Source organism: Vombatus ursinus, unplaced genomic scaffold (assembly GCF_900497805.2).
Source record: "Vombatus ursinus unplaced genomic scaffold, bare-nosed wombat genome assembly UNPS02014786.1, whole genome shotgun sequence".
Taxonomy (NCBI): domain Eukaryota; kingdom Metazoa; phylum Chordata; class Mammalia; order Diprotodontia; family Vombatidae; genus Vombatus; species Vombatus ursinus.
Genome location: NW_020954564.1, coordinates 10,258,772 through 10,274,718, shown reverse-complemented (window position 1 = coordinate 10,274,718; position 15,947 = coordinate 10,258,772). Strand labels below are relative to the sequence as shown.

General features: G+C 39.6%; 1 pseudogene; it reads left to right on the top strand.

The window, feature by feature from the left end:
* Positions 1-5,297: 5,297 nt before the first annotated feature.
* LOC114046983 lies at positions 5,298-6,792 on the top strand (annotated as a pseudogene).
* The last annotated feature ends 9,155 nt before the right edge of the window (positions 6,793-15,947 follow it).

Below are 15,947 nucleotides of genomic sequence, written 5' to 3'. Positions count from 1 at the left end.
CTTGGCCTTCAGGGCCTGTGCATCCTCTACTGGCCTCCTCCCATGGGTCTTCAAGCTTGGATGGATGTGAATGATTACAAGGGCTTTGGGGCTGCTGCGGCTCTTTCTAGTTCGGTCTCGTCTTACAAAGCTCTAATACTCCCTCTTGTGGGCAATGAAGGGAAAGGAGGAAGGGAGGGGAGGAGAAAAAGATTGAAGAGAGGAAGGGAAAAGGAGAAAAGGGAAGGGGAGATATGAAAAGGGAAAAGGGCAATGGAGGAAAGGAGTCAGGAGGGGAGAGGAAGGCAGAAGAAAAGGACCCCTGAGCACAGTTGGGCATTCAGTGCTGACAGAGATCGCTACTCCCTCTCAAGCACTGCCCAAGGAAAGACCTCTAAAAGGAAAACTTAGGAAATGCCTGCGGTGCCCTGCTCATGGAATTCTAGGATGGTAGGGCTAGATAAGATAACTTAGAACACAGAACATAAGAATGTAGAACATAGAATGTTGTCACTGAAATGGACCTCAGAAGCAATCTAGTCAAACCTCACTCAACTTTCACAAATGAGGGAAAGGCTTAAGAGTTCACATAATGAAGTTATTTGTGAGGATGTTGATTGTGTCCTCCACACAGCCTCTAGTCTCTGGGAGCCCCAAAGAGAAAATTGTCATATATATGGAATCATTGGATCACATACATATATGTGTCATATACATAGAATCATAATTGAAGGGACCTTGGAGATCATCTGGTCCAATCCTTTCATTTTATACATGAGGAAACCATGGCCTCTACCTAGTGATAACATGACACCGAAGGACACAGGGAATAATATGCAGATCCAAGAACTGAATCCAGGTCCTCAGGCTCAGAGCCAGTATTCTTTTTGCTGTCCCATGATGCCTCTTACTTTACCACATCCGGACTCTGTAGACAATGGGAACCATACAATCATAGAATGATGGCAGCGGAGGTGGTGTGGAACCTAAGGACCCAGAATTTTACACCACAGAATCTCAGAAACTTGGAGGTCACCTACCATCTGATCCTTCCCCAGCTCGTTATTACAGCTAAGGAAACAAACCTGAGAAGGAATTTGCAGAGGATTATGCAGTGAGTTAATACAGCTGGGATGAAAGTATGGTTCTCCTTGCTTTTCTCACTTTTAGGTCCTAAAGCCAACTGGAGCTAGAAGCCCTGACCATTTTATACTTGGCTTAAGCTGCAAAGGGCTCCTAAATCATCTCAAAGTTGGTGAGTTCCTATAGGCAGCCAAAGCAGTTTCACAGAACCAACGAAATATAAACCATCTTCTTCCTAAGGCTCCATGGAAACAAACCCTTCAATAGACTTTGTTTGTTATCCAGATTGGTTCTCTTCCTGAAGATAACTCCAGTCCACCCAAATCAATGCCTGTCACACTGCCAGCTCAGTCCCTGAGAGCTCCATCTATTTCTATGGGAAGTTATTTTTGCTACCTGGATGACTCCACCCCAGCCTTAGCTCAGCTCAGCCCCACCCTGCCCTAACCCATATGGGCTGTCACAGGGGGAAAAAAAGACCTATAAGATGTTGATGCTATCTCCTGAGGGAAATAATAATGAATCTGAATGTTTTCTAAAGTTTTAAACAGGGGGTTGTAAATGGTCTCTATGTACCAGAAGTCTATACTTGACCCCTCCCTGACAAAAAAAGCCCGGAATGGCTTATTATTGGCCTTATTAATATCATCATAGCATCATTAACATCCACATCATTATTATCACCATCATTTTATCACTAGGTCACCCTCATACTCTGGTTCTGAAACCCTGTACAGGTTCAATCAGTGGTATTTGAGATATTTGATCATACAGATCTAGACCTAAGCAACCAGTGTAATATTCTTTATTCCCAGACCAGACAACCAGAAATGTTGCTCAGTCACTTCAGGCATGTCAGATTCTTTGTGACCCCATTTGGAGTTTTCTTGGCAAAGACACCACAGTGGCTTACCATTTCCTTCTCCAGCTCATTTTACAGGTGAGGAAATGGAGGCAAACAGGGTTTAAGTGATTTGCTCAAGGTCACACGGCTAATAAGTATCAGAGGCCATATTTGAACTCAAGAAAATGAATTTTCATGACTCCAGACCCAACACTCTATCCACTGTGCCACTTATCTGTCCCAAGACCAGAAATATAATAGTTAATTAAGCCATAATATGAATTTAACTAAAAGGGAAAAAATTAATGAATAGAGAAATTTTCAATCTCCTACACTGTCAACTGGACTGAACCTGCCTCTAACCTGTGGATGGTCAGAGCTGAACAGAGCGAGCTAGAGACAGTCAGGAACCAAACAGAAGTTTAATTTCAAAATGAGGGAAATAACTTGCATGGAGTCATGTGCTGGAGCCCCGCCACTAGTGGGGAGACCCGCTGTAGTGTGACTGAACCTTTATTTATATACTTGTGGCCAGACAAAGAGTCCAACAGTATAATGTAGCAACAGTAGTGAGGCACAACAGCAACAGTGAGGCAAGGTTGTCTAGTGACAAAAAGTCCATTCATAGCAGGGCTTCATGTCTGGGCCTGATAGTGCTTATTCAAGCCCAGGGACCATCAGTTCCAGAAGGTAAGCGCAAAGGATTGTTGTTATGTATAAAGCTGTGCCTTAGCTCTGGAAAACAGGGTATATTCTAATATCTTGACAACACAGAAATGGAAACAACCCCTTATAATCTCCAAGGGGATTATAATTTAATTGTCCCCTTAATTATTACAAATCCTGCAAGCGTATTTGTGAAAGGGAACTAGAAATCTCTAAAGTTTAGCCAGGGGCTAAAAAAAGATTTAAACTTACTATCTTCTACCTCATGAAGGTCTTCAGAAGCCTTTGGGAGGCAAGCTGCAGGTCTTCTTAAGCTTCTTTGGGGGCAGACTAGAGATCTGTGGAAAGAGGTTCAGTGGAAAGAGGCAAATTTGGAATCACAGGACTTGAACTTGAATCCTGATTCTGCCTCTTACTGACTTTGTGACCTTGAGCATGTCACTTAAACTCTCTTAGCCTCAGTTTTTTAACTGTAAAGTGTGTGTGTGTGTGTGTGTGTGTGTGTGTGTGTGTGTGTGTGTGTGTCTGGGGAAAGAGGGTAGACTATTTCATCTCTAAGGGGCCTTTCAGCTCTAGAACTATGAATCTATAATTTCATGTCTTGGCTTCATGGCCATCTGGATTATGCCTGGAATTTTGGACTAGATTTGGGAACATCATGACAATATTATTCCATGTACTCTTGTTTTGTATCCATGTTCTGAGCACAGTCATGACTTGCTTCTCCATCTTTGTTCACAATTTTTTTTTCAGCAGCCCATGTTTTTATATCTCTTGACACTTAGAAGACTCACCATCCATAAGAGCCCTTGCTGGGCAATACCACTGTTCTGTACACAAGACATACAGCCTTCTGGGAAACATAATTCAAGGAATTTCTTCTAACGAGGTGTTCTCTAGGATCCAACTCTCATAGAAAATGACGTACCGGAATTTTTTTACTTGGCTTCAACCACTATTATTACAACTTGCCACTACAATATGGTCTAAAGTTTATAAAGTGCTTTCAGGCAGAAGAAACTTATTTCAGTAGCCCAAAAATACATGGGACAGAGTTACAAAGGCAGAAGGAAGGAAGAGGAGGCAGCCTGGTTTAGTGAAAAGAACAGTGAACTTGGAATCAATATCTGGGTTCTAATCCTCAGTTTCTTGGTCTTTAAGAAGAGGGGCTAGACTTTTATCAGTGGTGGCAAACACAGATAGAAGTGGGGCCACTAAACTATGCATAAGGAATCCCTAAGGGCTGCACATTAACTTAGAAAACCACATATTAATATTATCTATATTTTATTGTATTTTTATTTCTTTTGTTAAATATTTCCCAATTACATCTTAATCTGGTTCAAGTAATACTTGAGAGGATTGGGGCTGCATGTAACTTACTGGGTTATAATGTCCAAGGTCCCCTGTAGTCTAACATTCTAAGTTGCTCTAAGTTGCTTTTCAACTTCATCATTCTATTTTCTATCATTCTATATTCTAAGATTTCCTTCCAATGCTAGCAATCTGTGATTTTATGTTTCATCTCAAGTGTTTTTTAATACCAAACCATTGCTATTTCATTCCAATTTAATATACTGAACTACATTAAGCTCTGGCCTTCACTGAAACTCAGTTTTTTCTTAGAAATCATAAAACATCCAAGACTATGAAACAACTGAACTCACAGAAAATAGTGGCTAATAATGAAAAGCAGGGCCAGGCTTTTGCACAGTGCGAGGCTGAGAAGTTTGTCTTTGTTACACCTCCCACTCTCTTCCCATGAAAGATACCTAATCCAACAGTATGTAAAAACCCTCCCCACAACAACCCTGTCAGGTTGGCATCCAGCTCTATTTAAAGGTGTTCACTGACTGGGAGCTCCTTCTTAGGCAGCCTTTCTTAGTAAGGCAGCCAGTCCCATTGCTGGACAGCTCTAACTATTAGTCAGTCAGTCAGGCAGTCAATGAGTACTTAAAAGCACTTACTATTTGCAAGACACCGTTCAGGCATTGGAGATACCAAAAAAAAAATCTAAAAAACAGTTTCTACTCTCACGGAATGTACATTTTAATGGAGGAGATGACATGAAGATAGCAAGGTATATACAAGATAAATACACACTAGATAAAAAGTATCTGAAAGGGAACAGAAATGATATCTGGGGGAACTGGGAAAGATCTCCTATGCAAGGTGGGATTTGAGCTAAGTCTTGAAAGAAGCAAGAAAAACTAGGGCAGAAGTGAAGGGGCATGAGGCCAGAGAAATAGCCAATGCAAAAGCACTGAACCAAGAGATTAATTGACTTATTTAAGGAACTGAAAGTAGATAGGGGTAGCTGGATTGTAGAGTGTGTGGAGAAGGCTAAAGTTTAAGAAAGATGGAAAGATAGGAAGGGGGCAGGTTATAAAGAGCTATAAATGCCAAACAGAGGACTTTATATTTGATTCTGAGGATTATATGGAATCATTATATCTCATTGAGAAGAGGAGTGACATGGTCTGAACTACACTTCAGAAAAATCACATTGGCAGCTGAATGGAGGATGGACTGAAGAGGAAAGAGGCATGAGGCAAGGAGATCATTTAGATTCTAAATCTTAGAAGGCTATTGCAGTAGAGATGCATAGGAGAGATGTAGTAAAGATGTAGTGGAGAAAAATAGAAATGACAAGATTGGGCAATGGATTGGATATGTGGGGTGTGTAAGAGAGGAATTGAAGATAACATTGGAATTGTAAGCCTGGATGACTAGGAAGATGGTGATGCTCTCAACAGTAAAAGAGAATTTCAGAAAAGAGGAGAGTTGGTCTTTGCAGTGAGTTTGCTGCCAGAACACAGATGTTGTGAAAACTATTGCTAAACCTTAACAAAAAAAAGCAAAGAAAAGACTCACATTAGCATTGCTGTTACTGGATACATAGACTTTGGAAGTTCGTCACAATTGGCTACCTCATTTACAAATGTGATGGAATTGATAAGAGAACCATTGAGAAGTTTGGAAAGGAGGTGACTGAGATGGGAAAAGGTTCCTTCAAATATGTCTAGGTCTTAAGTAAGCTGAAGGCAGAACATGAATGTAGTGTCATTATTCATATCTCCCTGTGGAAATTTGAGCTCAGCCAGTATTATGTGACCATTATTGATGCTCCAGGATACAAAGATTTTATCGAGAACATGATTATAAGCACATCTCAGGCTATGCTGTCCTGATTACTGCTGCTGGTGTTGGTGAATTTGAAGCTTGTATCTCAAAGAATGAGCAGACCCATGAGCATGCCCTTCTGATCACTACACTGGGTGTGAAACAACTAATTGTTGGTGCCAACAAAATGAATTCCACCAAGTTCCCTCTACAGCCAGAAGAGGTATGAGGAAATTGGCAAGGAAATCAGTACTCATATTAAGAAAATTGGCTACAGCCCTGACAGAGTAGCTTTTGTACCAGTTCCAGGTTGGAATGGCAACAACATGTTAGAATCAAGCTTCTTGAATTGGAAAGTCACTTGAATTGGAAAGTTCCATGCTAATGGAACTACACTGTTTGAAGCTTTGGATTGCATCTTGCCACCAACTTATCCAACTGACAAGCCACTCCAAATGTTTACAAGATTGGTGGTATTGGTACTGTACCTGTTGGCTATATGGAAAGCAGGCATATTGGTGACCTTTTCTGCAGTCAATGTTACAACTGAAGTAAAGTCTGTCACAATGCACCATAAAGCTTTGAGTGAAGCTCTGACTGAGAAGCTCTGTTGATTTCAATGTCAAGAACATGTCTGTCAAAGATGTCTGCTGTGTAATATGGCTGGTGATAGCAAGAATGATCCATCCTTGGAAACAACTGGCTTTACTGCACAGGTCACTATCCTGAACCATCCAGACCAAATCAGTGTGGGCTAGGTGCTTGTTCTGGATTGTCACACTGCTCACGTTGCTTGCAAATTTGCTGAACTAAAGAAGATTGATCATCATTCTGGTAAGAATCTGGAAGATGGCCCTAAATTTCTGGAATATGGTGATACTGCCATCATTGAAATGGATCCAGGTAAGCCTATGCATGTGGAAAGTTTTTCTGATTATCCTCCTCTGGGTTGTGTTGCTGTTTGTGATATGAGGCAGTTGACAGGAAGGCAAGGTCACAAACTCTCTTCAAAATGTCCAGAAACAACGCTTGCCACTCCAGCTTTAATCAGTGATGGAAGAACAGTCTCAGAATGGTTTGTCTCATTTGACCCTTAAATTTAATAGTAAAAGACTAGTTAATGATTACAATGCATCATAAAAGTTTCAGCAAGAAAGGAATGTTTTTGTAGACCATTTGTTTCGTGGCAGTTTTAAGTTACTAGTTTTTAAAGTCAGTAATTTTTAATGGGAACAACTTGATCAAAAATTTGTCACAGAATTTTAAGATCATTAAGATAGATTAATGTGGGAAAAAAGAAAGAAAAGAGGAGTTTGGGAGAGGAGGGATAATGAGTTGTGCTTTGGACATGCTGAGTATGAGAGACCTATAGGACATCCAATTCGAGATGTCCAAGAGGCAGTTATAACTATAGCTCAGGAGAAAAAGTAGACATAGGTAGGTAAGTAGATGGATAGATAGATAGAGCATTTATTAAGTACTTACTATGCACCAGGGATTATAGCTTTAGGAATTATCTGCATAGAAATGATAATTGAGCCTTTAAGAGCTGATGAGATCACCAGATAAGACGATATAAAGGAGAAAAAAAAAGGTCCAAAAAATTCTTCCTTGTCTTGAGTCAAAATCTGTTCCCTTGCAAGTTCTACTTATTTATCTTAAGTTTTGCCATCTGGGGTCAAAGAAAAAAAGTTTAATTCCTCTGCTTTTCATATGATGACCTTTCAGATATGTAGTATCCGGTTCTCTGACATACCCCCTGGTAGCAACTTTCAGATCTATAGAACATAGGGAAATCATTCGTCTCAATCAGTAACCTCATCAATCCGCATTTCCACTGAAATCTTTCAGTCCAGAATAAATCACTTGAAATCATAGTAAAGCTAAGATTATTAAGTTAAAAGAGTGAAAAGTAAACAAGGAGTTAAATCATTCAGTAAGAACTTTAACCACGAATTTCTTCTAGCTACCTGTCCCAATTCTCCAGAGACTGTAGGCTGGGAACCCAGCCCCCTTCCTGTATCTCTAACATAACAGGAGAGGGAAATAGGCTACTTTTTTCATGCTTGGTTCTGCTGAAGAGTTTAGTGTATGCCAGCAGCTCCACTGGATCATGCCCTCTCTCTCTTATCTTCATTTATTCCCTAGCCTGGGTTCTCAGCATGGCACTGCAGGCTAGCAGATGGAAAAGGGACTAGAGACTTGCCAACTGGACAAATACTGAATCCTCAGTATCTGCAAGGCATGGCTTATCATAATGGAAACTGCAAAGCATTGTAGAAAGCTTTGTTGTTTTCTCTCAAGAATTTGAGGGAAAAACCTCCTATTTTTCTTCTAACTGGGAATGCTATCACCTGTGTGATGCCACTCACTCCTGAATCAATTCAAATACACTAAAACTGGCATAGTTCATATATAATTAAGAGGAAATCTTCCTTTTTTTTTCTATTTCCCTTTCTCTCTCTGGCTCTGTCACCTGTGATCTTGTGGACCTGATCTCATTCCACCATGAGATTCCCATTTTCATTTCAAATGGAGCATGCTAAAGTTCCATGTCCAGTCAGAGTGCCTATGAAGGTAATGTCATCACCTGCTGAGCAGACATTTAGGCTTCTTGGGGATGTAGTTCCAAGACAACTTGTGAGGAAAATATGACTTACCCACTCTTACAGATCTATGAAGACAACTCTCATAGTAATTACCTAATTCCTCTTTTCTTCCACTTCTGTGTCCTGATCACAAATAATCTTGCTCAAAGGCAACTGTCTGAGCTATGGATAAAATAGCAATATATTGGACCAGAGTTGTCATTTCATTGGTAGTAGGAATCCTCAGGTGGGAAGAATCCCTTAACCAAAGAATCAAATGAGATGATAAATTGCAAACCTTAACAGCACTATAAAAATGCTAGCTTTGCTATGTTGGCACCCTTTCTGAAACTCACATCGTCCTTGCTTCAAGGCCAGTTCTCTGTTACCTACAACTATACTACCTCTTCAGCCTTCCAGAACTGCGGAAGACTTAAACTCATGTATTAAATAAGAATAGAACAATAGTGTATATATAATAGAAAGAGCATTGGATCTGGAGTCAGAAGAGTTTGAATCCAGGTTTTGCTATTTACTGCCTAAGATCAGAAAAGGAGTATAAGACTATATATTGTCACCTTATTTATTTAACTTACATGCAGAGTGCATCATGTGAAGTGCCAAGCTGGATGAATCAAAAGCCAGAATTAAGGTTTCCAGGAAAAAATATCAACAATTTCAGATAAACAGATAATACCACTCTGATGGCAAAAAGTGAAGAAGAATTAAGAGACTTCTTGATGAGGGTGAAAGAGGAGAGAGAAAAAACTGACTTGAGGCTTAATATCAAAAAAACTAAGATCTTGGCAACTGGTCCCATCACTTTCTGGAAAATACAGGGAGAAGAAATGGAAGCAGCATCAGATTTTATATTCTTGGGCTCAAAGATCAGTGTAGATGGCAACCGCAGCCATGAAATTAACAGACACTTGCTCCTTGGAAGGAAAGTTATGGCAAATCTGGACAGCATACCAAAAAAACAGAGACATCACCTTGCTGACAAAAGTCTTGTATGGTCAAAGCTATGGTTTTTCCAGTGGCAATGTGTGACTATGACAAATGAACTATAAGGGAAGCTGAGCACTGCAGAACTGATACCTTTGAATTGTGGTACTGGAGAAGACTTTTGAGAGTCCCTTGGATAGCAAGGCCATCAAATCAGTTAATACTTAAAGAAATTAATTTGGGCTATTCACTGAAAGGTCAAATACTGAAGCTTAAGCAGAGAATGAGAAAACAGGACTCATTGGAAAAGAACCTGATGTTGGGAAAGAGTGAAGACAAAAAGGAAAGATGATGGCAGAGGATGAGATGGACAGATGGTGCTATGAAAGCAAAACACATGAACTTGAACAGATTTTGGGAGACAGTGAAGGATAGAAGGGCTTGGTGTTCTATGGACTCATGAAGAGTCAGATACAACTGAACGACTGAACAACAACAAGTTATATAACTACGGGTCAATCACAAGCTCTCTAGTCCTCAAATTCTTCCTCTATAAAATGTTTGGGTTGGACTGGATGATTTTAAAGTTCTTTTCCAGTTTTAAATACTATAATCTATTCTGATCTTTGAACTTCTGTCCATGCTGACATTCACAGAGAGTCCCTTCAGAAGCACAAAGAAATAGTTACATTCACTGGGGGAATGGCTAAATAAATTTTGATACATGAATGTGATGGAATATTTTTGTTGTTCAGTTGTGTCCAACTCTTCATGATCCCCATGGATGATAGCACGCCAGGCCCTTCTATCTTTTATTGTCTCCCAAAGTCTGACCAAGTTCACGTTTGTTACTTCCCTGACACTATCTGTCCATCTCATCCTCTGCCATCCCCTTTTCCTTTTGCCTTCAATCTTTCCCAACATCAGGGTCTTTTCCAGTGAGACTTGTGTTCTCATTATATGGCCAAAGTATTTAAGCCTCAGTGTCAATATTGATCCTTTCAATGAAAAATCTAAATTAATTTCTTTAAGTATTGACGTATTTGATGATCTTGCTGTCCAAGGGACTTGCAAGTCTTTTCCAGCACCACAATTCGAAGGTGTCAATTCTGCAGTGCTTAGCTTTCCTTATAGTTCAACTCTCACAGCCACACATTGCTACTGGAAAAACCATAGCTTTGACCATCCAGACTTTTGTCAGCAAGGTGATGGCTCTGTTTTTCAGTATGCTGTCCAGATTTGCCGTAGCTTTCCCTCCAAGGGGCAATGTCTTTTAATTTCATAACTGCAGTCACCATCTGCAGTGACCTTTGAGCCCAAGAACATAAAATCAGACACTGCTTCCATTTCTTCTCCCTGTATTTGCCAGGAAGTGATGGGACCAGTTGCCAAGATTTTAATTTTTTGGATGTTAAGCTTCAAGCCAGCTTCTCCACTCTCCTCCTTCACTCTCATTAAGAAGCCTCTTAATTCTTCTTCTCTTTCTTCTATCAGAGTGGTATTATCTATGTATCTGAGATTATTGATATTTCTCCTGGCAACCTTAATTCTGGGCTTTGATTCATCCAACCTGGCATTTCATATGATGTACAGGTTTTTTTTGGCAAAGATGTTGGAGTGGTTTGCCATTTCCTTCTCCAGACCATTTTGCAGATGAGAAAACTAAAGCAAACAGGGTTAAGTGACTTGCCCAGAGTCACACAGCAAATAAGTATCTGAGGCTGGATTTGAAACTGAAAAAAAATTTTTTTTTCAAAAATTTTTTAAACTCAATTTGAAATTACTGGCTCCAGGCCTAGTATTCTATCCATTGCACCACTTAGCTGTCCCTGATGGGCATATGAAAATGAAGAATTCAGAGAAGCATGGCAAACTTATATGAACTAATGGCATAGTGAAGTGAGCAAATCCAGGAAAACAATATACACAATTACTACAATAATGTAAACAGAAAGAACAACAACAACAACAAAAAATAATACCACATAATTATAAATACCAAGCTTGAACCTGGGGAAGAGTTGAGAAACTTCACCCCCTTCCCTCCTCTGCAAAGGTAAGGGATGATGGCTGTTCAATATTGTAAATACTGTCAGATATGGTTGATGTTTTGGTTGATTTTGCTAAATCTATCTTTATTTTAAGAAATGGGCAATAGAGAGAGAGATTTGGAAATGAAGGTAATGTTAAAGCAAAAATATCAGTAAAAATAAGATCAAAAGAAGGAATAGAGAATTTTCAGCCAGCATTGGGGGCAAAGGAGGGGATAAGGATAGTATGTCTATTTTGGAATGAGGAATTTCCCAGGATTTTCCTATTTCAGTATACTCCTCTTTTCTAGCACATTAAAGATGGTCATCTCTGAACAACAGTGACCTCTGCTGACCAATAGGAACTATAGGTATGCAGAGGAGAAAACTGTCTCCTCAAGGCTCGGGACAGGCAGAAAGAACTTCTTGGAGGATATGGATGACTTAGAACAGGCTTCTTTATCTGAAGTCCGTGAACTTTTAAAAAAAAATTTAAAGAATTATATTTCAGTATAATAACTGAGAGGCGGTTAAGTGGTGCAGTGGATAGAGTACCAGGCCTGGAATAAGGAAGATTAATCTTCCTGAGTTCAAATCTGGCCTCAGACACTTACTTGCTGTGTGACCCTGGGCAAGTCATTTAATCTTGTTTGCTTCAGGGTCTTCATCTGTAAAATAAGCTGAAGAAGAAAATGACAAACCACTCCAGTGTCTTTGCCAAGAAAACCCCAGATGGGGTCATGGAGAATCAGACACAATTGAAAATGACTAAACAAAAACAGTTTCAATATAATTGATTTCTTTTGTATAGGAGAAGGAAGGAAGAGGAGGAGGAGGAGGAGGAAAAGGAAGAGGAGGAGAAGAAAAAGCAGAAGCATTTATATAGCATGCTAAGGTATGCAAAGTACTTTATGAATATTATCTCACTTGATTCTCATAAAAACCCTGTGAGGTATAGTAATAATAATGATAATTATTATTATAATAGCTAACATTTATATAGCACGTGCTATGTGCCAGGCACTGTGCTAAACACTTTACAGTTTTTATATCATATGGTTTTCAGAATAATCTTGGGAGGCAGGTGTTGTGTGTCTCCAGGGCTCCTTGGGAGGCTTCGTGGTCAGACAGCCAAGGAAGTGGGCAGGTGGCAGATACATTCTTCAGTCCTGATGCTGCCTGTTTACCTGCCCTTTCCTATGCTTTCAGACATACCCACCATTCCCTTTCTAGCCTCTCTAGGGCCTTAATTATAATACTTAAATACTTCAAGAACCCATGATTTCATCATGGAGAGAGTTCTTCCAATGAACCAGGGAAAGCAAGGCAGCACAGTGGAAAGAGCATTATGGACTATGGATTCAGAGGAGCTGGATTCAAATTCTGACTCTTCCAGAAATTACCCGTGTGAACTTGGGCAAATCAGAGCCTCGGCTTCTTTCTTTTTATTTTATTTTTAGTTCTGTATTCTTTCCCTCCCACCTCTACCTCCCATTGAAAAACAAGAAAAATGAGACCTATTACAAATATATAGTCAAGCAAAACAAAGCCTTGCATTGGCAAAGTCATATGAATACGTGTTTGTATGTGTGTATGTGCGTGTATGTAAAGGTAAACAACTTTGAAAGACTTAACAATTTTTATTAACTCAATTATCAACCACAATTATATATGTGTAATACATATATGTATACACATATATATATACATATGTTTACATACATGTATGCCTCAGTCTGCACTCTGAGTCCATTACCTCTCTATCTGGAGGTGGGCAGCATGTTTAATCATGAATCCTTTAAATTGAAATTGGTCATCATAGTAATCAAAGTTCTTATGTCTTTCAAAATTGTTTACCTTTACAATATCATTGTTATTGTATAAATTGCTCTCCTGGTTCTGTACACTTCATTTTGTATCAGTTCATAAAAGTCTTCCCAGGTGTCTGAAGCCATCCCCTTCATAATTTCTTACAGCACAATAGTATTCCATCACATTGATATACTACAGTCATTCCCTAATTGATGGGCACTCCCACATTTTATAATTCTTTGCCACCACAAAAAGAACTGCTACAAATACTTTTGTATAAATGCATTTTTTCCTCTTTCTTTTATTTGAAGTATAGACCTAATAGAGGTATCTCTGGGCCAAAGCATTTACAGAGTTTAATAGCTTTCTGGGCATCATTCCAAATTGCTTTCCAGAGTAACTGGACCAGTTCACAGTTCCATCAACAGTGCACTAATGTACCTGTTTTGCCACAACTCCTCCAATATTGGTCATTTTCTGTTTAGGTCCATTTTTAGGTCTTAATTTTTTTGTCTATAACATGAGGGGGTTGGATTAGATGGCCTCTGAAATCCCATTCAATTCTAGACCTATCTTTGCTCCCAAGTCTTCCCTCCCTCAGAATTTTCTTATAACTACCTAGGGCACCATCATCCTCCCAGCCACCAAGACTCACAACATAGGTGTCATCCTCAACTCCTCACTCTCTCTCGCCTTCTATATCCAATCTGTCACCAAGTCTTATTGATTCTGCCTTCTTAGCATCTCTCATATACGCCTCCTTCTCCACTCTCACATCACTACTGCCCTGGTGCAGGCCCTGATCATTCCATGCCTGGACTATTGTAATATTCTGCTGTTTTGTCTCCCTACCTCAAGACTACCCACTACAGTCCATCCTCCATTCAGCTGTCAAATTGATCTTCCCAAAGTGCAGTTCTGACAGGCACTATCCTATTCAATAAACCCCAGTGGCTTCCTGTCATAATTTCCAGAATCTAATAAAATACTGTTTGACATTCAAAGCCCTTTATAACCTGGCTGCCTCTTACCTCTTTCATCTTCTTATACATTATTCACCCTCAAGTACTCTGGGATACAGTGACACTGGCCTCCCTACTGTTCCTTGTACAAGATATTTATCTCCCAGCTTTGGGGCATTTTTACAGGCTCTCTGCCATACTTCAACTTCTTTCCCTCCTCATCTCCCTCTCCTGACCTCCCTGGCTTCCTAAAATCTGACCTTCTACAGGAAATCTTTTGTAATACCTCTTTTAAAATTTATTTTATTTTTAATTTATGGAATAAAACAAGCATTTCCATAACATAGTATAATAAAAAAAGATGATTGCTTATGAAACTGCCAATATATTATGTTTGCTATTCCTTCCTTGTGTTGGTCATTTCCCATTTATCTTGAATATAACTCCTTTGTTCAAGTTGTACATGTATGTTGGCTCCCCTATTAGACTATGAGCTCCTTGAAGGCAAGGATTGTATTTTCCCTTTCTTTGTACCCTCCATATCTTAGCACAGTACCTAGAATATAGTAGGTGCTTAATAAATACTTGTTGACCAACTGAGACATTCTGTGGCAGGGCTTCTTCTCATAATTCCTTAAAAATTTGTTCACTACAACATGTACAGAACTGAACAAGAGTTATTTGTATTTAGGTTATTTGGGGGAATAGAAAGTGCCCTGGTTGGGTTGCCAGGATAGCTGGAGTCAAATTAAGCTTTGACTTTGCCTTTAACTTGTGTTTGTATAGATAATATCTCTGTTCAACAACCTACAAGACATTCTATAGAATAAAATTATAGAACTTCAGGACTAGCAATGAACATAAAACACAAAAAATTAGAGCATAGGATGTTGTACATGGAAGGGGTTTCAGAGATTAAATCTCTCTTTTTATAGATGAGGAGCCCAAGACCCAGAGACGGAAAGCAGCAGAAAGTCAGCAGCAGAGTAGGGCCTAGACTCCAGATCTCCAGGCATCCAGGCCAGTGCTTTTTAAGCCATACTACACTCTGTTAGGTAACTTCTTGGTTTCTGTCAAGGGCACCACCATCTTTTCAGTCACCAGGCTTGCAGACACAGAGTCATTCATGACTCTTCACCTACATCCCTATGTCCAATTAGTTGTTAAGTCTCATTCACTTCCCCAATGCCATTTGCACCTGTCCCCTTTCCTCCACTTATTCAGTTACCACCCAGTTTAGGGCCTCATCTCCTCTTGCCATGACTACCACAATAACCTTATAATGAACCTCTTTGACTCCAGTCCTTCCCTTCTCTAATTTATCCTTTATACAAATGCCAAATTGATATTCCTAAGGTAGAGGTCTGACCATGTCATTCCCCTGCACAAGAAACTCTAGCGATTCTGTATTACCTCTAGGATAAAATACAAACTCTTCAGCTGGCATGTGAAATTCTTTACTGACTCCATTCTGTCTTTCAAGATTCACTGCACAAAACTCCCTTTCTTGTACTCAGTGTTCCAACCCAACTAGCTAATTTGCTGCCTGTCATATATAACATCCTGTTTTCTACCTCCACACTTTTGCCTAGATTTTTGTCTTGCCTGTGATGCACTCCATCATGGCCATGTTCTCAGCTTCCTTCATTACAAATCAAATGCTGCCTCCTATGCAAAGTCTTTTCTGATCCTCCCAGTTTTTAATGCCCTTCCTCCACAAAGAAATTACTTTGTGTGTGTGTGTGTGTGTGTGTGTGTATTTATCTATTTATTTAGTCAGTGTATCTGTTGTTTCCTCCCACAGAATGTAAGCTCCTTGAAGAGGAGCTTCCTTCCTTCCTTCCTTCCTTCCTTCCTTCCTTTCTTTCTTTCTTTCTTTCTTTCTTTCTTTCTTTCTTTCTTTCTTTCTTTCTTT